Source organism: Gopherus evgoodei, chromosome 2, assembly GCF_007399415.2.
Source record: "Gopherus evgoodei ecotype Sinaloan lineage chromosome 2, rGopEvg1_v1.p, whole genome shotgun sequence".
Lineage (NCBI taxonomy): Eukaryota > Metazoa > Chordata > Testudines > Testudinidae > Gopherus > Gopherus evgoodei.
In genome coordinates, this window is record NC_044323.1 from 229458879 (window position 1) to 229482818 (window position 23940).

General features: G+C 43.1%; 2 protein-coding genes across 7 annotated transcripts in view; both read left to right on the forward strand.

The window, feature by feature from the left end:
- The window catches only part of FAM110B (family with sequence similarity 110 member B), a 180867-nt gene that overhangs the window by 142878 nt on the left and 14049 nt on the right, over positions 1-23940 (forward strand). The window contains exon 2 of one of the 4 annotated variants that reach the window (XM_030553135.1): positions 1778-1835. The exons of the other annotated variants lie outside the window; for them this stretch is intronic. The gene's annotated coding sequence lies outside the window, so the exon portion shown is untranslated. The remainder of the gene's footprint in view (positions 1-1777; positions 1836-23940) is intronic. 4 annotated transcript variants of the gene reach the window in all.
- Positions 1-23940, forward strand: part of UBXN2B (UBX domain protein 2B) — a 305419-nt gene that overhangs the window by 54786 nt on the left and 226693 nt on the right. The window contains exon 1 of one of the 3 annotated variants that reach the window (XM_030553140.1): positions 1773-1835. The exons of 1 other annotated variant lie outside the window; for it this stretch is intronic. The gene's annotated coding sequence lies outside the window, so the exon portion shown is untranslated. Of the gene's footprint in view, positions 1-1772; positions 1836-23940 lie in introns of those variants that run through there. One more of the 3 variants, XM_030553141.1, reaches the window with a different exon arrangement.

Consider the following 23940-nt stretch of genomic DNA (forward strand, 5'->3'; position numbering starts at 1 on the left):
TTGCATGCAACTCACTGGTCACGTGATCTAGCCACTTGGCCATTTCCTTATATGAGACTGTTTGAAAGGAAGCATCTTGAAGCTTACCACTAGATCTGGAACAACTAGAATTCAGGAGCCTTTAAAGGGACAGCAAAATTAAAGTGTTATATAATGGCATGTAAAATAAAAATTGGTTGCAAAGACTAAATGAGAAGAAGGGAGTAAGGACTGATGGAGAGGGTGGTAGACTGAGAATCAGGAGTCCTAGGTTGTATACATCCATTGGTGAAAGCACGAATAGTCAGATTTTCTAAAAAAAATAGCCTCTGATTATGTGCACCCAAGTTTGAACCCCTGGCTCTGATTTTCAGAATTGCTGAGCATTTGCATCACCCATGATCTGTTTGAATTGTGGGTGCTCAGTATGACAGATATAGCAATTTCCTGCACTATCCTTAGGAGACCTTGTTGAATTTAAATGTAAGAAAGTTTGGGATCTGTTGTGCTAAATGAATGGTTTATATATTATTGTGCGATGGGATTGTATGTTATCTCTCCAGGGAGGAGATGGGATGTGAACTCTGGGAAGCGCTATGAACTTCAAAGGACTGTACTGAACACTGGGCCAGACAAGAACAGACTTCTGGGACAAACAGGGTCAAGTGGTTTGCCTGGGAAATCTTTGTGGGGAGGTGAATGCAAATTCCCCATCTTCAGTTATGCAAAACCCCAGGCTTTTGAAGCTATGCCCTTGAAGAAGGGCTGTTATCTGCTGCTCCCAGAGTCTCAAGAACAAAGGCCCAAGCTGTATAAAGGAAAGACTATTCTATTCATGGGTAGTCCTAGTTCTGAGCTAAGGCTGTTATGGACTTTGTAATGACAGAAAAAACCCTATGTGGTATTTGAAGGACTGACTCTGACCAGAGCCCTAGTTGGAGCTGGAGGTGATCTCTTCCGAGCTTTATTAGCATGTGTAGTTCTTTTATTGTTTTAATATGTTTTCTCTGAAATACTTTCACCTTAAGAACAAATGTACTTGCTTAGAAAGAGCTGTGTGGTAACTTGTAACTGCTGGCAACTACGGCTGGTGGTAGCCTTGGAAGAGAAACCAAAGTGCAAACACTGGCCTGTTTAGGCAGTGTGGCCTGTTGCACAGTTCCCTGCCTACACTGTGAGCCTGGAAAAACCCCTGGTCAAGAGGGAGAGAGACATGGGTCTCCATCCAAGAGAGGTAATAGCTGAGAAGCCTAGAGTGACCACAGAGGGGGAATACAGGTGCAGTTGCCCTGAATTGTGAAGCTCTGCATGTCTTAAAATCAGACTGTGTCCACATTTAGGAACCCATAATTAAAAGCCATTTTTATAAAAAACTGGCCTTAAACCTTTCAGTGTCAGAATTTACCCATCTGTAAAAATGTGTGCAATAATACACCCATTGATGATAATAATATGTCTATGTTATAATAAATGTTGGGAGAGTTAACATTTCATATGTGGTCTAAGGTCTTGGATGGAGAATGATATGCTCTGACAAATCAGTTATTATATGTACTATTTATTAGTGGACCCCGCTCCTTGACCGCTTTGTTTTAAAATAATCTGATTTACTTGCACTAATCAGAGTAAAAACTGAGATGAGACAGACAGAAAGAGAACTTAATCAGAGTTTAAAAAGCATGCAAAACCAAGACTCTTCAGTCTTAGATAACTGGTCTTCAGTTTTAATTGACAGAAATATGAAGGTTCCAGTTACCTTGTTGGGTTGATTGTAATTAACGCTCAGCTTTTCCTCCAGCAGGGAGAGGAATGATGCCATACCATCATGGAAATACCAATTCCAGTTTTCCAGTGAGGTAAGATAGGCAGTAATAGGATGTCACAGCCAAAAATTCCAGTCATTTTAAATTCACATAAACCAACAAATTACATAAGCTGAATGCAGTGTGGTTGGAGCTGTATTGGTCCCAGGATATTAGAGAGACAAGGTGGGTGAGGTAATTGTATTGGACTGACTTCTTTTGGTGAGAGAAACAAGCTTTTGAGCCACACAGAGTTCTTAAGAAGCTTATTTCTCTCACCAACAGAAGTTGGTCCAGTAAAAAATATTACCTCACCCACCTGGTCTCTCTAAAATCGTGCACGTGTCTTGAACAGATTTGGTAGTTACTTTTCTGCTGCCAGTATCTGAGTTGGAAATGTTGACTTTGACAGTATTGGCCGGTATTGGCCTCCGGGCGGTATCCCACAGTGCACCATTATGACCTCTCTGGAAAGCAATCTGAACTCAGATGCACTGGCCAGGTAGACAGGAAAAGCCCCGCGAACTTTTGAATTTCATTTCCTGTTTGCCCAGCGTGGATCTCTGATCAGCACGGGTGGCGATGCAGTCCCAAATCCAAAAAGAGCTCCAGCATGGACTGTATGGGAGATACTGGATCTGATCGCTGTATGGGGAGACAAATTTGTTCTATCAGAGCTTCGTTACAGAAGACGAAATGCCAAAGCATTTGAAAAAATCTCCAGGCTATGATAGACAGAGGCCACAGCAGGGACTCAGCACAGTGCTGCGTGACAAACGTAACGGAAAGCCAAAGAATCAAATGGACACTCATGGAGGGAGGGAGGGGGTACTGAGGACTCCAGCTATCCCACAGTCCCTACAGTCTCCGAAAAGCATTTGCATTCTTTGCTGAGCTCCCAATGCCTGAAGGGTCAAAAACATTTTCCCGGGTGTTTCAGGGTGTATGTATTCAATTTACACCCTCCCCCCCCCGAAAGAAAAGGGGAAAAATCATTTCTTGCCTTTTTTCAATGTCACCCTATGTCTTCTGCATGCTGCTGGTAGATGGGGTGCTGCAGCACTGAACACCAGCATCCCCTTCCCAGTGGCAGACGGTGCAAAATGACTGGTATCCATCATCATCATCAGCCCGTGAGTGCTCCTGGCTGGCCTTGGTGAGGTCGGCCGGGGGCGCCTGGGTAAAAATTGGAATGACTCCCAGTCATTCCCAGCAGACGTACAGAAGGCTTGGTAACCGTCCTAATCGTAGCAGCTGGAGACTGAGCTCCATCAGCCCTCTCCTTTCATGTCTAAAGAAGATTCTGTACTTCCTGGACTATCATAGCAGCTGGAGGCTCTGCTCCTCTCCCCTGCACCCTTTAATGTCTTGCCTGGACTATCATAGCAGCTGGAGGCTGCCTCCCCCTCATTTTAATCTCACTAAAAACTCAGTGTTTCTTATTCCTGCATTCTTTATTACTTCATCACACAAATGGGGGAACATTGCCACGGTAGCCCAGGAGGGTTGGGGGAGGAGGGAAGCAACAGGTGGGGTTGTTGCAGGGGCACTTCCTAGAATGGCATGCAGCTCATCATTTCTGTGGGATCTCTGGGGCTCTGACCTGGAGCAGCTGTGCTCTCTGGCTCTCTAGTACACTTGCCCCATATTCTAGGCAGGACTGACTATTTTTAGACAAAACATAAAGAAGGTAATGACCCGGGGGAGTCATTCCCATTTTTGTCCATGCACCCCCGGCCGATCTCAGCGAGGCCAGCCAGGAGCACCCATGACAGCAGCAGACGGTACAAAAGGATTGATAACCGTCATCGCCAATTTCCAAATGCAAACGGTGCAAAATGACTGATAACCATCATCTCATTGCCAATTTACAATGGCAGACGGTGCAATAGGGATGGTAAACGTCTCTGCTACCTTGCAAAGGCAAATGAATGTTGCTATGTAGCACTGCAGTACCGCATCTGTCAGCAGCATCCAGTACACATATGGTGACAGTGGCAAAAGGCAAAACAAGCTCCTTGGCTGCCATACTATGGCGTCTGCCAGGGCAATCCAGGGAAAAAGGGCATGAAATGATTGTCTGCCATTGCTTTCACGGAGGAAGGATTGAGTGACGACATTTACCCAGAATCACCTGCGACACTGTTTTTGCACCATCATGCATTGGGATCTCAACGCAGAATTCCAATGGGCGAGGGAGACTGCGGGAACTATGGGATAGCTACGGGATAGCTACCCACAGTGCAATGCTCCGGAAATCAATGCTAGCCTCGGTATATGGACACATACTGCCAAATTAATGTGCTTAGTGTGGCCACGTGCACTCGACTTTATACAATCTGTTTTAAAAACCAGTTTCTGTAAAATCGGAATAATCCCGTAGTGTAGACATACCCTCACTGCATTCCTAAGTGAAAAGCTGATTGTATCTTTGAATTCTTTCTTTTCATTTACATGTAAGGTAGCTGGGCATCCTTCCATATTAAACTCTCAAGCGTATGTTTGCATATTCTGCTAGAGACTTGTAATCTCCCGGACAGTTCAAATAAAGTTACATATGTTGGTTTTTCTCTTGTGGAGATATTGCCATCCTAATGCTATTTAGGGTCAAGTTTTCACTAAACATGGGAGAAAACAAAAAGTCAAACAGATTTGAAACAGCCAGCCAAACTATATTTATATATAAATATTTTATCATTGTATAAAGAAGGCAGACTGCAAACAGCATGCTGCATTTCACTGGCAAGAAGCTGCTTTGGAAAATAATTAAAACATATTTTATAATTTCATTCTGTTTTCCTTTCTCCTGGTTTACTTCAGCAAATAGTCCTTTTATTTGTTTCATTGTCTTACTGTGCTCTCATTGGCTTGCTCAATCTAAGCAAGAGTTGGGCCTTGTCAGTACTTGGATTGGAAAACCTCAAGGAAAAGCCAGTTTCTGCAGAAAGTGATACCATCGGTGGTAAAGGGAACTGAATATAAATACACATGAATACTATGAGTTTTGAAGTGTTTGGCTATCCAGGTTTAGCTAAATAATCAACTACTACTCTCTCTCAAGGGGCAGAGAAAACACACTTTTGCTTCTAGACTAAGAACCCCTGTTCCTTTGAGCCTATGGCTAGAGAGAGAACTGACCTTAGGGACCTATTTTTGGAGCCCACATATCCCATTTCTGGTTTGGGGAGAAAGAGCAGCTATTTCCAGCTGCCATGAGACTCACTTCACAGGAAAGAGACATCAACCTCCTTCCTCTGACTTCATGGGGAAGGGAACAAATAAGTTGCCTCATGTACCCCTAGCTCAATAATCACCCTTGGTTGTTCTCAGCACGTATGAGTGACAAGATTTAGGCGTTCCCCCCAACACACACTTCCCCAGGTCCCAGAATCCCCACGCACTACAGTAATGTTCTAGTGAGAAAGGTGTTTGTAGATGTCTTTGGAGAGTGACTATGGCCAACTTCCCCCTTCCCATGCTCTTCGGAGGCAGATGGCTAACTTACTCCATCAGTCCTTCTGGAAAAAGGAATCCCTGTCTTTTTCCCCATATCGTATCCACAACAGAGTCTTTTGGATGTCAAACAAGTTGACCACTACCTTCCCATTTTGCAACAGGATTGGGAGACCAAGACCTGGCTCTGCTGCTTATTGGCACTTAAAGATTCTGAGGCCAAGACAACGCCACATGCTCTGAGCTGTTGGGTAGTGTCTCCAATAGTCTATTGCAAATTTCAGTGCTGGACTGTTAAACGAACAGTAACCAACTACAGAGCCATCAGTGAGACAGAAGAGTGTTTTCTGTCCCTACTAATAATAATTAAAAGTGAAAGTCTGAGATGTTAAAACTTCTGGAATGTTAAAAGATGCAGCCTGATCGAGGGGAGAAGTTGGGAGTTCACTCTGGAGAGAAGCATGGAGAATGTATTATTGTTAGCTATTATTGTATTATTGTTTTTATTTATTTCTATTTCTGTGATACCTAGAGACTCTAAATGAAATCACAGCATCATTGTGCAAGGCATTGTACAAATATAGAATAACTTTATTGGTGTAGGATCAGGCAAGATATTAAGGCTTATCAGTCTTCTTGGCTCCCAGCCTTGGGCTCATTTCTGTGAACTTTCTGGCAGAGTATCACTTCTTTTTCAATAGTTTTTCATCTTTACATTTAAATCCAAACTTGGGCTAATGGCTGATTTGGTAACCTTGGAAAGATTAACTTTGTACAGTCTGAGTTTAAGGCACCATTCTAATCTTCTGTTTGGTCATCTACGACATTTGCTTGTCCAACTGAAATGAGTTGTTTGTTGTAACTCAAGAGGTAACTTACTAATGCACCGGGTTCAGTTTAGTGGGTGTCACAGTTTTAAAAGGCTGACATCAGCTCTCTTCATTCTCTCTCAATATGATTGTTATGTTGTCTTGAAATCTTTTTTCATGTATAGGAAGTGAACAACAGTTAGGAAGGCTTAGGCAATTATTTTATGATTCATCCCTGGCCCAAAATTAGAAATACATCCAACTCCTACTCTTAAATCACTTAGTAAGTAGTAGGTATCAGTCTGAGCTTTAAGAAAAGCTCATCTGTCATGTCTTTGACTTGTTAACGTTTGTTGAGCAAGATGCTGTTGTGGGCTTTCTTTTCTAAAAGACCGTTTTGTGGAAACCTGTAAACATACTCCCTGGCCTGGGCCTGTGTTCATATGGTACAAGTCTTATTCCTGAGGGAATTCTGTGCCAAAAAAAAAAAATTAAAAATTCTGTATTTTTAATTAATAATTAATTTTTAATTCAGAATATTTTAAAATTCTGCAAAATTCAGTAAATAAATGTGGAGACATCATCATGGCAGTGGAGTCAGGGCACCGGCTGCATGGATGTGGGAGATCACTGTGCAGCCCCCCACCTCCTGGGATAAGGACTCAGCAGTGAGGCTGCACCTGACCCTTACACAGAACAAAGGCCTGTCCTGCCCCAGAAATACCCCATGGCCCTGCCCCTCCATGCCAGGTGCACCAGGCATGGGTAGGCAGGTTCAGCCCAGCAGGATCCAAGTGTGGAGGGGCTTGGTGTGGGGGGATCCAGGTGTGGAATAAGAGGGTTCTGTGTGGGGACAATCTGGGTGCAGGCAGCTCAGTAGTGGGTCTGGAAGCGTAGAGGCTTGTTGGGGGCTTCTTTGGTGCAGGGAGAATGGGATTCAGCAGGGGGTTCAAGTGAAGGTGGTTGGGGCTCTGCAGGGTATATGGGGATGTAGCTCGGCAGGGAGGGTCTGGGTGCTGGGGGAGTGGGCCTGGGTGTGGTTGGGGTCCAGTTGCAGTTAGTTGGGGATCAGTGGGTGGGGGATCCAGGTGGCTCATTGGGGCGGTTCAGGTGTGGGGGTGTTCAAGGTGCATGCTCATCGGGGTGGGGGTTCGATTCTCCTGCTTAATGGGGGAGCCCCAGCTGCTGTCGCTGCCACCGAGGGGATGCCACATGCTGGGATCCTGCTCCCCCGCCATTCCCCTATCCCCCCTTCTCTTCTCCATCCCCTCCACACTGCCCCCAACGCCATCTCCTCCCTTCACTCCCACATGCCCCTGCCCTAACCTATCCCCTTCTTTCACCGCTGCCTGGTCCCCGATTTCCCCAGCACCACCCCGCCCCTTTGCTCTGCCCACTGTGGACTCTTACCATTGTACTGAAAACAACCAGCACACATAGAAGGGGAAGTAGACTGGCCCTAGGACCCAGGAGACGGCATTCAGCTGTAGAGTCAGGAACCCAAACTGCTACCTTCCCTCACTCTGGCAGCTCTGTGCCTGCAGAAATGGGTGGCTGTTGGGGAAGCATTGCCCCCCTCCCGCTCCCAACGGTGATTTACTGCTGCTCTGGGTGCCCAAAATCAGGTACCCACACTGCTGGGGAGGAAGGTGTGATTGCTCTTGCAGCTTCCCTTTGCTTTCCCGTCACTTTCTGCGGGGAAGCAAAGAAATCTGCAGAGCATGTGATTTCTGAGCCCATGCAGCGATGAAGAATTCCCCAAGTGTAAAGTCTGCCATCACTAAGTATTATAAATTTTGTCAAGCAGAGGAGAGAATAAAGGATGAAAATAAAAGGGGATAAAAATGAGAGTGTCAGTAGTGCTGAAGAGGACACTATTCAGTGACATAAATCTCCTCCGTACCCTAGACCAAGTAAAATAACAAGATCAGGAGGCTTGCTGACTTGAAGAGAGCAAGTAGTTTTCATAACCAGTGTATGTGGCAGAACTACACCCTCAGTTAGAAATACTGAACTATGAATAGTCCATACAGACTAGCAAATGTTCACAAGCCATACAGTACATCCAGTGTGGAAAAAAGTAGTAAGATGCACACGCTTGTCTTATTTGTAACGTAAATCTCACACATGCAGGAAGACTAAAGCGTAGAGCTTTCTGCTCCAGAAACAGGCCCAAAGGAGAATCGGAGTCACCAGAGAAAAACTCTTCTTAGTTGTTAGTAGTTTTAAGTCTGATTTTGTTTTTGCAGCCAGCTCAAAGTGAGTAGAAGCTCAGTGCATCAGCCTACTGGTGATTCACGGTAGCAAGAGTCCCCGGTGGGTGTAGCATCAGTGTCAGTATAGCTGGTTCCTACAGGATCCTTCCTGCCTCCCGCAGAGAGAGGAGCAGTGTATGCGGTGCTCCAACTGTCTTCACCTGGTGTATAGGCTCTTGGGGACTCCCCTAGGCTGCTGTACCATGCACCTGAGACAAGACAGAGAATCAGGGAGACATAACCAGCATGTCACAGATGCTGGCCTGTAATATCTAACTGGTGTAGCACATGAAACATGAGAATTTTCATTTTACAGCTGCAGCTACATGAGTAGTTTGGAATTGAACAGAATTTTGTGTGTGACTTATTTATGTTAATTCAAGTCATCAGTGAAATAAGATTTCATGCTTTTAACTGGACTTATATGTGGCTAATGGTTTTGACTTAAATTTTCTACTTATAAAGGTTTTGGGCTAAATTCTGCACTGTTTTTTTGTGCAATCCCATACACAATACAGTGGAGTTGCATAGGTGTAAATCAGTGCACTGTCTCTCTCTCTCTCTCTCTCTCTGTCTAATCTAAACTGTGCTTTAGGTATTGTGTTGGTTAAGAAGTTTATCTGGAATATGTCACTTTAAGAGCAATATGCTGGACTGACAAACTGCTGGGAGAGGTTTGTTACCAACACAGTTAATCAAATTTAAATAGTGAACTTAACATATGGCTGTGCTTGAGGCACTTAGTAGATTGTTTCAGATTCAGTCGCTGATTACATTGCCATTACCTCGTTCTCCTCTGCAAAATTTCAATTTGAAAATCTGAACACATCTTCCTCTTAAGTTTTCCCAGGGACTTCTACCCTCCCACAAACCATGGGCCTGTTGTTGACTGGCCTGTGCACTGGAGGGGGGAAGGGCTCAAAGATCTTTGCCTAGCTACACACCCAAACAAAAACCGGTGCCCCAAAAGCCACCATTTGCCCCACATGTGCCATACAGAGAATGAAGAGTATTATTTAGGGGTGTTATTGGCTTCTGATTATTTTTAAATGCACTTCCTGTGTTGGAGTAGCATTTAAAGCCTTAACGTAAAACTGTGTGTGTGTGTGTGTGTGTGTGTGTGTGTGTGTGTGTGTGTGTGTGTGTGTGTGTGTGTGTGTGTGTGTGTGTGACTGTAAATATTGTTCAGCAAATAGTAATTAAACCAACTTCCTTGATTATTTTTAAATCTTTCATCCCAACAGCCACATCGCTAACTCCTTGTTCCTGTGTCAGCTTTGCCTGCTAGCTCCATCTGCAGTATATGTTTCTTTCACAGTCACTGAACAGAATTATTGGTCTTCTGCTCCATATCATAGACATTAGACACCTGCAATGTGATTAAAGGCTCCATGGAACATGGATTTGCTTCTTTATTTGTATACCTTTCTCAGTCATTGTTATCCTGGGACCCAACCCAAGTTTGGTTAAATCCCTTGTGACGTGACCTTTTCTAGCAATTTCAGTTTACTTCATATGCTCTAAAGGAACCCTTGAGAAGTGGCACAGTTTATTTTTCGTGGAGCTAGATGATTGCAACAATCCAACGACAAAAAGGCCACAATCTCATTGACAATACGTGTATTTTCTGTTACGGTGATCTCAGTCTTTCATTTGAGGAGATTCAATAGGATACAGATCTTTGCAGTTATGTGTACCTCTGTTCATTATATAAGAACAGCTTCGTCCATTGTAGTTCACATTGACAATCTCATCATAAATCTGTATTCTTTGTAGGTCCCTTTTGCTCTTTGAAGTAGTGATCTAGCACAAGTGTGATATATTTTGAAGAAATATTGCCATATCTTGCCACCAATTAATTTTGCCTATTAGTTTATTATAAATTATTTAAAAATAGATTTAAATATATGGTCTGTTATATATTTATTCCATGTATATATGGCTCAATCTATTTGTCTGTATCAAGGAGGAAACTTCCCTTGATGAGTTACAACAGCTTCTTGTCTAAAACATTCTGACCCTTATAGGTAAGTATGCTTTCCAGTGTGAGCCCTGTGTTAATCAATGCAGTGCTCTTTACTAAGTCTGCAGATAGTTAGCTCCACTGTCACTGCTGCTGCTTGTAGACTGGTCAGTCTTTTCATTGTGGATGTTCAGAACTGTGTGGGTAACTGTGAAACAGACAAAACTCAAACCAGTTTCACATTATTTCTGTGGAAATCTGTGGCCTGCGGCAGAGGGAGAATCTAAAGCCATTCACACGGGAGGAGTACACAGACATGGAGGATGGGGTAACCAGTGGATTGAGTATTCTGATATGGGTTTCTCTCCATCTCTTTTGTTGAAGCTGTTCCACTTTAATAAATAATTTAATATTCATTGAGACAGAGAGAGAGTGAAAATCACTCTATAAGTCCAGAGGACAGGTGTCATAAATAGATAGTTAAGGGTTAATGGCTCTTTTACCTGTAAAGGGTTACAAGCAGTGAACCTGGAACACCTGACCAGAGGACCAATCAGAAGACAAGATACTTTCAAATCTTGGTGGAGGGAAGTCTTTGTTTTGTGTTGTTTGTTTGTCTGTTGTTCTCTCTGGGTTCTGAGAGTGACCAGACGTACCTACAGGCTCTCTATTTTTCTGTTCCTGTAGTAAGTACAAGCAGAAAGGCGGTTTAGTGTTTTTGATTGTTTTCTTTATTTGCAAATGTGTATTTTGCTGGAAGGATTTTAATTTGTATTTGTGCTGGGGGCAAGGCTTCTCTCTAGTGTCTATAAGCTGAAAGACCCTGTAACATTTACCATCTTGATTACAGAGACAACTTTTACTTTTTTCTTTCTTTCTTTTATTAAAAGCTTTTCTTTTTTAAAACCTGATTGATTTTTTCCCCTTGTTGAGGCTCAAGGGAATTGAGTCTGTACTCACCAGGGAATTGGTGGGAGAGAGAAGGGAGGAAGGGGGAAGGTGGAATTCCTCTGGTTTAGATTCACGGAGCTTGAATCTGTATTACCTCTTGGGGAGGGGAAAAAAGGAGGGGGGAAGGGGGATTCTTCTCTGTTTTAAGATTCAAGGAGTTTGAATCACAGTGATCTTCCAGGGTAACCCAGGGAGGGAAAGTCTGGGAGAGACAACGGTGGGGGAAAGGGTTTACTTTCCTTGTGTAAGACCCAGGGGGTCTGGGTCTTGGGGTCCTCTGGAAAGGTTTTGGGGGGACCAGGTGTACCAAACATTGCAAGTCCTGGTTGGTGGCAGCACTACAAGATCTAAGCTGGTAATTAAGCTTAGGGGGATTCATGCTGGTACCCCATATTTTGGACGCTAAGGTTCAGAGTGGGGGTTATACCATGACAACAGGACACTCACCTGAAAGGTTGGAGATCCCTGTTCAAACCCCCTCCTTCTCAGGTAGAGCAGGAAATAGAACTGGGGTGAGTGCCATAATCACTGGGCTAAAGGTTATAAGAGAGGTTCTCCTCTTCTTCCTCCTGGCTGTTTTGTGTGAAGTTAGACACCTACTTAACTCATTCTCGCAAAAAATGGCTTAGACACCTAAGCTGCCTGACTCCAGAAAAGGGGTTCCCAGCTGTGAATTACAAGCAGAGATAGAGGTCTCCCTGCAGCCTGGACTTAAGTGCCTAGCTTCATGATAGGGGAAGAGCTTAAACACACCTCTTTTTGTCAGCATCTCCCATTGGCTAGTTTAGGCAGCTCTGTGCCTAGTGTGCTAGCTTTTGTGGATTGCATTCTTAGGTGCCTCTGTCCCCCAATGCATTGTTATAGAGAGCCCATATGCCTGACTTGGGTTTTGTGAACCCCAGTGATTTTCTTGGCACCTAAAAGGTGTTGCAAAACCAATGTCCTTTTGTGGATCCTGCCCCAACTGCTTTATTCCTTAAAACTGCAAGTGGTAGGGCTGACTTTCAGGGTCTACTCTTGGGGTGTCTGTGGTGCACAGAAATTTTCTCTCTAACCAGTGCATTTAGCCTTCAGACTGGTAGGTATATTTCTCCAGTTGTGGGTGGATGTATGAGAACTTTTCATTCCTTTACCCGAGTCATTCCCTTAGTTAACAATTCTGCTGACTGATGTATAAACCAGAATAGAATCTAGCACACTCTTCCATAGTTGTAATCTATCTGCTGTGCCAACAGAAGTCATAATCAGGGGAGGAAATTGCCAGTGAAATAACCAGTCAAAAATTGAAAATACAGATAGAGAGCCATATCTGCTAAGCAAGGACATTCATCATGTACAGTCACTTTTTTAACCTAGCTACACAATAAGGATGATGATAGTTATTAGTTAGTATTTATTCGCTTTAAGAATGCACATGTAAAACATTTGTATAATAGCAGTATACTACAAATGTACTGATTACTTTTTTCCAAATTGTGTACAAATATATTGATTGAAGGGAAAATTTACCCATAATTTTTAAATACAATATGGTGGCATTCTATATGCCCTATAAAGTCTGAAGATACTTTAAAAAGTCATCAGTAGACATAAAAGCCAAAACTTTTCGACTAATTGGATTCACAAGAACTTTTCCAGTCCCTACTGTTGAAGGGGGAAAGGTACTCCTGGAGGAATTCTGCCCCACTGTATGCATAATTAATGAGCCACACATCTTTTTAAATTTTTGTGCAGAAAAAAAGATGCTGCTGGAAAGTTGCTGCGGTTCCGCATTTTGCTCACCAGAAGGTGCTGTGGCACTAGAACAGAGCAGCCTCCCCAGCAGAAAATACCTTTGTCTGGAAAGTTGCTGTAGTTCTGCCCTTTTCCCACCAGAGGGTGCTGTGGCAATAGAACAGAGCAACGGCTCCCGGCCAGCTAGGGAAGAAGAAAGAGCCTGCCTGCCTTCATAGCCCGGTCAGACCAGGTCAGGAGACAAACAGTGTGGGGCTGCTATGGGGGTCGGGTTCATAAGGGCTAGTGGGGGAAGACAAACTGGGGCAGGGGCTTAGGGAGACCAGATAGCAAGTGTGAAAAATCGGGATGGGGGTGGGGTGTAATAGGTGCCTATATAAGAAAAAGCCCCAAATATTGGGACTACCCTATAAAAATAGGGACATCTTGTCACCCTACAGGGGCTGAATGGGAGTGGACGCGCAGGGCCACATGGTGACAGGGGAGGGGATGCAGGGCCACATAGGGACAGGGGAATGGCTGGGGAGGGGTATAGAGACACATGGGGACAGGGAGGGGGTTCAGGGCCACATGGGGATGTGGGGAGTGGGTGTCTGAGAGGAGGTGCAAGTAGACAGGGGAACAGGGGCAGATGTGCCTTACTGAATGGGAGAAGCCAGGGGTCAGCCAGGGTCTGTATTGCACCCAAATAATCCCTCCCCATCCCCCCAAAAAACCTGTTTCATACATTTCCCATCCATACCTAACAACCCACCAAGTTCACACCCAGGCTCTTCCCAGCAATGATTTCCCTGTCCCTCAGCTCCTCCGTTACCCCTGACTCCCCCAAGCTTTGCACTGCTTCTGAGGAGTGCAAGAAATACGGTTCTGTATTATAGTTTAAATGAATTATTACTCAGAGTTCTGTATTAATATGCTTAGTAAGGAATCTATTTGTCAAAAAACATTTCCTGAATCTTTTTTGTTGTCTGTATTGTTAGACATACTTGTTGACAGGTGTTTTGAAATAAATTACCAAAATAATTGAAACTGGTGTAATTATATTGTGTTATTTTGACAAAATCATGCACAGAATTTTTAATATTTTGGCGCAAAATTCCCCCAGGAGCTGGAAAGGTGAAAAAGTGTGAAAAAGGTGAAAAATGCGAAGTGAAATGTACAGTAATTGGCTGGCAGTGAGAGTAATACGTTACAAGACAAATATTATGATATAAATATCAGTCTAAACTTTAAAGCTGGTCAAAAAAGGTGCAAGTTTTTGTTTTTGTTTGTTTGTTACTGAAGTTTGGAATTTCAGTCTTTTCAAAAATCCCTACTACTTATCTCTCAGACTCCCAATAGTCTCCCAATAGTCAGTACAAATATATTATGAAAAGTAAATATATACTTTTGTAACAGTCCTAGAAGAATTTGAAAAGTTCTTCTGATCTCATTTCTTACATTGGAAAACTTTCTAGCGTACTGCACTTTGCAACAGTAGCATGCTAAGCTGCACTGCATCATGTTCACTGAGCTGTAATAGTGTTCACATGGGACATTACTTTATGGCAAGCTGATGTGCTGTAGAGCCATGCCCTGGCTTTCAGCACAGTAACTTGCTGTGTAAATAAGTTCTAGTCCTTCATCCTGCTCCAGGAGGTAAACTCAGTAGCTCATTAACTTCAGTGAGAGCAGGACTGTGCCCTAGCACTGTGTCAGTGCTATAACGGGGTTACATCAATAAGAGAAAGCCTGTTGTAAAATAGGATTATCGTGCTTGCTCTGTGGGTCTGAACTTGAAAGACTTCTTCACTTTGAAATGCCATTGACTTGATTCTGAGTTCCAGATGTGGAAGGCTTATAGCAGGGATCGGCAACCTTTGGCATACACCCTATCAGGGAAAGCTGCCGGCGGGCCAAGACGATTTGTTTACCTGCAGCATCCGCAGGTTCGGCTGATCACAGCTCCCACTGTCCACGGTTCAATGTTCTAGGCCAATGGGGGCTATGGGAAGCGACGTGGGCAAAGGGATGTGTTGGCCACCGCTTTCCGAAGCTCCCATTGGCCTGGAATGGCAAACCGCGGCCAGTGGGAGCTGCGATCTGCTGAACCTGTGGATGCTGCAGGTAAACCGTCCCAGCCCACCAGCGCCTTTCCCTGACGAGCTTTGTGCCAAAGGTTGCTGATCCCTGGCTGATAGGAATCTGCCATATATGATGTACTGTTTTTATCATAAAATATGCTCATGACTACCTTGAATCAACTATATTAACATTCATTAATTTTGAAAAATTTGTTAAAATGTCCTTTCAGTCCTTGGAAAATGTTGCTGAAATAGATGACTCTGGGGTCAATAACTAGGAAAGCTGAATCAATGCAGTAGTTTTAAAAGGAACTAGAAATGGCAGAAAGTTATTGGAAACTTGTTTTTTAATATATTTTCTTATGAAAATATTTACATTTGTTGGAATGTGCCGTTGTTTGTGACACAATGGCTTAGTGCATAGCTTGAATACTTTAGAAAATGTAGCCCTGTTTGTTTTGTTTTGAATGAATGTATAATGCTGCTTAAGCTCAACATTGCAGATATGGCATAGAAGGGTTTAAGACCAAGTTCTGGGGCTTCCCAAATGTCTTACGATAAACAGTCCATAGTTTCTTCAGTGTACAGCCCGGTTGCTTCTATCATTTACCTGCTAAAGTAGTTAGAAATATTTCTTGGTTCCTTGCATGTTTCCCTATTCTTCCACTGCAGTAGCATGTGATGTCTTATCTCATGTTAATGTTGTGTCCCTGTGTTCTCTTACATCAGGGAATTATTTAACTATGTTGAAAAATACCTTTGCATTTTTCAATTTCTTACATCATTCCAGGTGGCTGCTGTATTTCTGTTTTTTGTCCTTTCTGATCTTTCTTCCTTTCATAAAGACAATTACCCTAGTGGGGTTTGTAATACCAGTACCAGGAAGGAAGCCAGCATTTTGCACTGCATTTTTACGTGTACTCTTTTGTGGTAAGGTATATGATTCCAACAAGCTTTTTCTGATCTCTTGCCCTATATCTTTGAGAAACCTGTTCTAATGATAAAGGCAATTTTTCTTTGACCTTCAAATGATGTTGGTTGGATTTGTATGTGTTTAATCTGAATGCTTAAGAAAGAAGGTTCCGATGAGGAAAGTGGAGGTTCATGTCTTGGTGTCCTCAATCAAATACTGTAGGTGGAGATGTATCACGCTCACAGAATCCTCTCATGGAATAATCCAGTGGGATTTTCTTTGTTCGAGTTGTTTGTTTGTTTTGTTTTTGTGCAACGTCTGTACTTTATCTTGTTACTGTCTGTGGTAGAAAAAAGACTTAGAATCAGCTAGCTGTGATAACCTGTGTGTTAAAAAAAAAAGTGCTATTTCCAAGCAAGCCCTTTCAACCTTAAACATCTAGAGTCTTCAGTTATGTATATATTTTACTAGTTATATCCTCAAACACAGAGGAAGCTTCAATATCTTTGAGTCTAACCACAGCATTTTGATGTTGTTTTTAGGGTTCTGGCAGGTAAAATATATTAAAGTTTAAAATCCTTTGTCCATCATTAAAGCTATTAAAAGACAAAATATAGTATCTTCTCTTTCCAGAAATCAGTGAAAGAAAAAATAAGTGTAACAAAAGAAGAAGCTTACTGTTAGCTAATATAGGGAAAACTGCTGAAACCAGAGTTTGTGAAAGGGAGACAGAAGCTGCTTTATATACCAAAGAATCTAGAATTCTATGGGAATGTACTTCTGTCTTCATAAATAGCTCATGATTAGAGTTTGTGTAATCCAATTTATACATTATACCTGGATTATAAACTGCAGTCAGCTATGAGGCACTTTTGATGTTTTTTGTGTGTAAAAGGTGCTATAAAAATAATCAGTGTTAATACATCATATATCACAAAACAATGGAATCTGTAACACGCTTCACTGATATTCAATTTTAATTCATTTAGTAGAACGCATTCCACTTTCATCTGTTTCCAGTCACCAAATGCAGCTTTTGAATGTGAAACTATATAACATGTGTACTTCAATTGGCAACTGTTTGTTGTTTATTCCAAGACAAAAAGTTGTTAAGGTTGAGAGTAAATATCAGTAGCTTACAGGTAAAAATGAAGTCCAAAGATGTTGTAATCTCTCAAAACCAATCATTAGAAACCCAGGAAATTCAGAATTAAAGATACACCTTTTCCATACTTTTCCACTTCATGGTGTCATTTTGTATTGGATTTATTTATATATGTTCAGATAATTCCTTCTATAATCAGTTCTCATACAAAGCACAAGGAGTGCTGTAAGTTTGGGGAAGACATGTGTTTCATGCATAAACAAGATGCTAAATCCCAGCTTTAAGTGCAAAATAAAACTCAGACTTAGGTATGGAGTCACAACCAGCAATGGTTAGTAATTAGTATGACAGTAGTGTCTAGAGACCAGACACATTGGTTTGGTTTACACTGCAGAGTTTGATCAATGCAGGGCAGCTTATGTTGACCTAACTATGTCAGTGTCTACACTACAGGCTTGCTCCCGCTTATGTAAGTGCCCTACTACACTGACATAATAACTCCACCTCCACAAGAGATGTAGGGCTTACTTTAGTGTAGTAAGGGTGATGTAGTGTCTGTGTAGACACTGCTCACTTACATCAGCTGTTGGCTAAAATTTTTGTGCATTTCACAGCTCTGTGCTGAAGCCGCGAAATGGACAAAAAAGACTAGCAGGCTCCCTGCTGTGAATCCTCTACCTGACTCACAATTCGGGCTGTCACCGTAGGGCGGGTGGGGAGTGCCCCCCAGACTTCCAGCTACTCACTTCCAGCAGGCTGCTGCCTGGGCTTTCCGCTCCCTTCTGAGAGTCCTGCTGCCTGTGGCTCTCCGCTCATAGCCAGGCTGCTGCCTGGGCTCCCAATCCAGCTGCGAGGTACTGGGAGCCTGTGCTCCCAGCTCCCCATGGAGCTCCCAGAGTGCAGCTGCTCTGAGCAGAGATAATAGCAGGGTGAAATTTCAGTTTCACTGCTGATAGGTTCTGTGCTGTGAAATTGAGCCCCCACAGGGCTCACAGCTGGGGCTGTCACCTCAGGGTGGATGGGGGGCTCCAGCTGTGAGCCCTGTGTGGCTGTCAGTGCCCCACAATGTCTTGCTTCAGTCGGTGCAAGTACTCCTGGTGAGGATGTGCTCTACTGGCAGAAGGAGAGTAGTGTGGACACCAACAGCAAATTAAATTGAATTAGTGGTAGCTGTAGATCGACCTAAATTAGTAGTGTAGACAAGCTCACAGTTCCTATCCTAAAGACTTTACACAGAGTCTAAATAGACAAAATGCATGAGTGGGAAGGGAAACAGGCACAGACAGGTGAATTTGCACATCAGGCAGTGCTAGGAGTAGAACCTAGGGTTTCTTAACTCATAGTCCAGTGTCTTATCCCCTACCCCACACTGCATTTCCTGAAAAGATTCTGCCAGCAAGACTTGTACCAGGAATTTGCAAGATTACTTTCTCTAGAATCACCTCTTAAGAACTTGGCAATATTCACCTTTTGAGGAAGGATGATCTTACGCTTAAGGCACTAATCAGGGGCTCAGAAGACTGAATCGGTTTTCTGGTTCTGCTGTAGACTTCCAATGTGACCTAGTCAAGTTATGTAGTCTCTCAGTGCCTCAGTTCCCCATCCAGGGGTGATATGCAGGTAAATACATGAATGATTATGAGGTGCTCAGATACAGCAGTGCTGGAGGCCATATCAGCAGGTAGATAAACTGCTTAGCATTCTTTAATCTAACTCATCTTTCTAACTGATGGATTGCTGAAGATAAGGGGTTGGATTTGCTTTAAGTTTCAAGAGGCTCTGTGGGCAGAGCACTTACATATATTGGTGTTGCAGCAGATTCCAAATTCTATTGGGAAGGTAAGAGAAAGGAAGAAATGATGTCAAAGGGAAAACTGGATTTACAGTAGCCTCTACAGCAACTCCATTTTCTCTTGCCCAACTGACAGCTGGCAGTTCCTGGTTGACTTGATTTTCTCCATCCTTTTTTTTTTCTTCTTCTAGAATGTATCTGATTCTCATGCCCATTTCCATTTTCCTCTATATCTGTTGTTTTTATATGTTCTCTTCTTGTCAGCATCTTCTATTTTGTTTCTGTAGCTTCCACTCCTCCTTTCCCCAGTCTCTGTCAATGTCCCCCTTCCCTCTGTTTTTCATCCACCTATTCCTTTTCCTTTCATTTCTCTCCACTCTTTTGTATTCTTTTCCTGCTCATATGTCCTGTTCCCCAGTATCTCTTTTCTTCCAACTCCTTTTTCTCGTTACTATTTTTTCATCCACTTTGCCTCTCCTCTTTTTCCTAGGCTTCCATTTATCCTTCTCTTTTGCCTCCCTCATTTTTGTCTTGCTTATCTTTTCCCCTCCTGTTGCTGACTTCCTTGGGGTGGGAATATCTCAAACTCTCTGTTCCTTTCCTCTCACTTTGTTTGAATTAAGTATGCTGGAGCACTCACCACAGCACTGACTTTAGGTAGGCTTAAGAGTAAAAAAAAATAGAATGATTGGAGTGTATAAAGGGTCACGTTGGTCCATTTACTTGAATAGGCCACATTCTGAGGCAGGAGATATCTGAAAAGGCAAGTAATATTTAAAATACATATATAGGCCAGAATGTATTTTAGTTTTGTCAAGTAATATGAATCTGTAACTTGTAATGTAGAATTCTGTAGATATATTGATTGTCTTCGAGTTGATTGTGAGTTCTAGAGGGTTATGGAGGTTATCACTGGGCAGGACATGTAGCTAGGATGATGGAAGGCAGACCAGTTAAATGTCTCTTGGAAGGACATTTTTATGATGTCCAACCTCATGACTGACCAAGGAGAAGATAGAGGGATATTATTGAACAAGAGCATTTAATGGGACTCAACATCAGCAGGGAAAATATGCTCTTGACAGAAAGAGGTCAGGATAAGTGCTGAGAGCATCCAAGGACCTCTGTGATCTATAGAGATGGAGGGTAAAGTAAAATAATAAAGTATCAAGTATACTCTATGAAAGAGACTGATTTGCTTTGATTAGGTCATGTCGTATCTTGCTTTGTAATAACTGAAATGAAGTGGGAAAAGCTGGCATTCCCTTTCAAATGGGCTTATATTTTCCAGATTCATCCATGTTAAGAACCCTGTGAAACAATTTGTGTTATTGCATGATCCTCATACACAATCACAATATGAAAGGTAATACTAGGGAATACTTTCTGTTATTCCCACTTGTAAAGCAAACAGAGTAAGAAAACTTTCTGCTTCCAGAGCTCAGACACTAGCATAATCTGAAAGCTGTGAAAAAGAGAAAAGTCAGTCTGTTGGTATGTAAACAAGCATCAGCATAAAGTACAATATTTGGAGATAATGCAGGTACAGTATCAAATTGTTACAATATTACTGATTTGCAACGTGTGTTCCTGAGGTGTTTGTAACTCTGTGGTTCTACTGTATTTATAGATCAAAAAAGTTATCACTGGAAGAAAAATTCCATCATAATTCCATCAGTGTCTTTGGGCATAAGGAAAGGTATTTAGTCCTCAGGGTTTGACAGTCTTACTTGCTTTGTTCTAAAGCCAGCTTTCCATTTTAGTATCCAGTCTCTATCCTGGAGGTCATTAATGGGAAAAAATCCTCTGGGTATTGAACTGGAGTTACTTTGGAAGTCAAATCAGATTTAAGGCTTTTTTTAATACCGTTTCCTGATGCTGATATTATCAAGTGACTGTGTAGGTATTTGTATGAGGCTTATTGCAACCCCAAAGTCTTCATGTGAATGCTCCATGATGAAGTATTTGTAGTGTAGCCTATTATTATTCTGATGTGGCTACAAACTATTAAAGCATACATGAAGTAGTTAATGTGTGATTTGTCATTATACTATAGATGAAGTGCTAGATCCTCTCTTTACTAACAGATGACCATTAAATTTCAGTGGCAGCAAAACGGAGGCCAATACAATCATTTTTCACAAATCCTGACCAAAATTTTCAACTGTGACTGGTACTTTTAGGTGACCAACATGAAACAACTTAGTGGGTCCTAGCATTCTGAAAATCAGCCCCCTTTAAGTTATCTCAAGGTGGGCAGCCAGAAAGGGAGGCATATCAAAACACTAATGATCTTAGAAAATTTAGACTCCTAGTTTTATTTCCAGATCCCTATTTTATACTAACTACACTGTTTACTATATGTGTGCACACAGTAGTGTATACTATACTATACACACATGTACATGTTCTAATTCCCACCATCAATCTCTGTACCTTCAGGCATCTACATAAAATCATTTGAGTTTTAAAGACTATACAATCTTAATGCCTCTTTCTGCACACTTTAGCTAAAGCAATAATGTTTACTTAGCAGAGAACAGGATGAGGCCTTAGACTTAAAAGGTCAAGAGTTAGGATTTTTTTATTAACGTAAATCAGTATGAAAATTTTATTAATTTAACAGCTGTATAACATCTTGACCCCACTTGCCTCTCAAGCTACTGCCCCATCTGCCTACTGCCTTTCATCTCTAAGCTCACTGAACACACTTTCACAGTTCAGGGCAACTGCACCTCTATTTCCCTTCCGTGGTCTAGCAAGAGCACCCACTCTCAGGCTTCCAGCTCCCAGGCCATCACTTCTGTTGGGCGGAGACCTGCACCTCTCTCCCTCCTGGCTGGGGTATTTCCAGACTGGCGAGCTCCCTGTCTGCACTATGTGACTTCCTCAGCAAAGTCAGACTGCCTAAGCAGGCCTGCTTTTCTTTTCTCCTTAGAGAGGGCAAACAGTGTAATCGCCACAAGTGTTATCACCCAGCTCTTTCTGAGCAAGTACATTTATTCTTAAGGAAACAGCATTATAAAGAAAACATATTGAAAACAATAAAAAGAGCCTGCCTGCATGGTAATCAGCTTACCATAGATCACCCCATCTCCAACCAGAGTTCTGCCCAATGAACAATCCTTCAAACCCCACTGTGGTTAGAAGTTTATAATCCCTTTTTGCTCAGAACAAGAACACTCATGGATCTGAGAGTTAGTCCTTTATGCTGTTTGGGCCTTTTCATCTTGGGAATAAATAGTTCACAGACAAAGGTTCTCCTCTCCCCTCAGGGCAAAGGTTCAAAAGATCAGGTCTGGGGATGGTCCTTTGCATTACCCTTCCCTGGTCAGAAGGGAATGGGACAAGGGTCCCTGCCCAGTGACAGATGATGGCTGGAGACCTGAGACTTGACTGGGAACTCCTGGAGTGGATTACAAAGGGTGCATACAGGTGCAGTTACCCTGACACACACTTTCTACAACTACTCTTTGGAACTCCTCTTTTCCAATTCCATGCTAGACCCTCTCCAATCACCTTCCATCCCTTGCATTCCACTGAAACCGCTCTTGCAGTAGTCTTTGTTGACCTCATCCCCCTTGACCTGTCAGTGCCTTTGACACTGTTGACCATGCTCTTTTTCTTGAAGTCATGTCCTAACTGTGACACCTCCTACCTTTCTAATCACTTCTTCAGTGTGTCCTTCAGCCGCTCCTCCTCATCTTTCCTCCAGCTTTATGTAGTGGTTCCGCAGGACTGTTGGACGTTCCCTTTTCTCTGTCCCTTTACACCAGTGGTTCTCTATTTATCATTGTGGGCCGCATATGCAGCCCACAGTGTGTTACCTGGGCCACAGGGGCCAGGTCACAAGGCAGTAGCAGCCCAGACCCTAGAACTTGTGGGACCAGGCGGCAGCCCCGGACCTCCGACCCTGCGGCTGGCCCGGATGCCCACTGCACAGGACAACTGCCACAGAGCTTGTGGGGCCAGGTAGCAGCCCCAGACCCTGGAGCTTGCAGGGCTGGGTGGCAGCCCCGGACTCTGCGGGGCCAGCTGGAAGCCCTGGACCCCTGACCACCGACCCTGTGAGGCTGGCCGGCAGTCTTGACCCTGGACTCCTGACTCTGCTTCACTGGGCAGCCCAGACCCCACCGCACTGTGCAGCCGGGAACCTGGACTCTGCCACATGGTCCAGTCTTTAGCATACAGCTGAGCTGGGCCGCAGCTGTGTGCTAATTGGGCTGCAGGTTGAGAACCATCGCTCTACACCATATCTCTGAGTAATCTCATCTGCAAACACAAATTCAACTAGTAGCTTTGTGCTGATGACTCAGACCTCTCTGCTTCAGACCTGCCTCCTTCTGTCCAAAATAAAATCTCAACCTGTCTCTGACATCTCTTGTGGATGTCTAGTTGTCAACTCAACATAGCTAAACCAGATATCCTAATCTTTCCCCATAAGCCCTCCTTTCCCACCTGCTTTCTCAGTTACTGTGCACAATGCCACCATCCTGCCTATCGCTCAGGCTTGTAATCTGGGTGTCAGCTTTGACTCAGATGTCTCTCCAGGTCCTCACACCCAGGCTGTGTCTAAGTCTTGAAGATTCTTTCTGCACAGCATCTCATGGTACAGTCTTTAATAATTATTATAATTATTATACCTCTTTTTTATAAAACACTTTTCATCAATAGATTTCAGAGCACGTCATGATCTTTAATATATTTGAGAACATAAGAACAGCCATACCAGGTCAAACCAAAGGTCCATCCAGCCCAGTATCCTGTCTACCGACAGTGGCCAATCCCAGGTGCCCCAGAGGGAGTGAACCTAACAGGCAATGATCAAGTGATCTCTCTCCTGCCATCCTTCTCCCTCCTCTGATAAACCGAGGCTAGGGACACCATTCCTTACCCATCCTGGCTAATAGCCATTAATGGGCTTAACCACCATGAATTTATCCAGTTCACTTTTAAACGCTGTTATAGTCCTAGCCTTCACAACCTCCTCAGGTAAGGAGTTCCACAGGTTGACTGTGCGCTGCGTGAAGAAGAACTTCCTTTTCTTTGTTTTTATCCTCACAACACCCCTGTGAACCAAGGAAGTAGTGTTATACCCATTTTACGGATTGAGAACTGAAG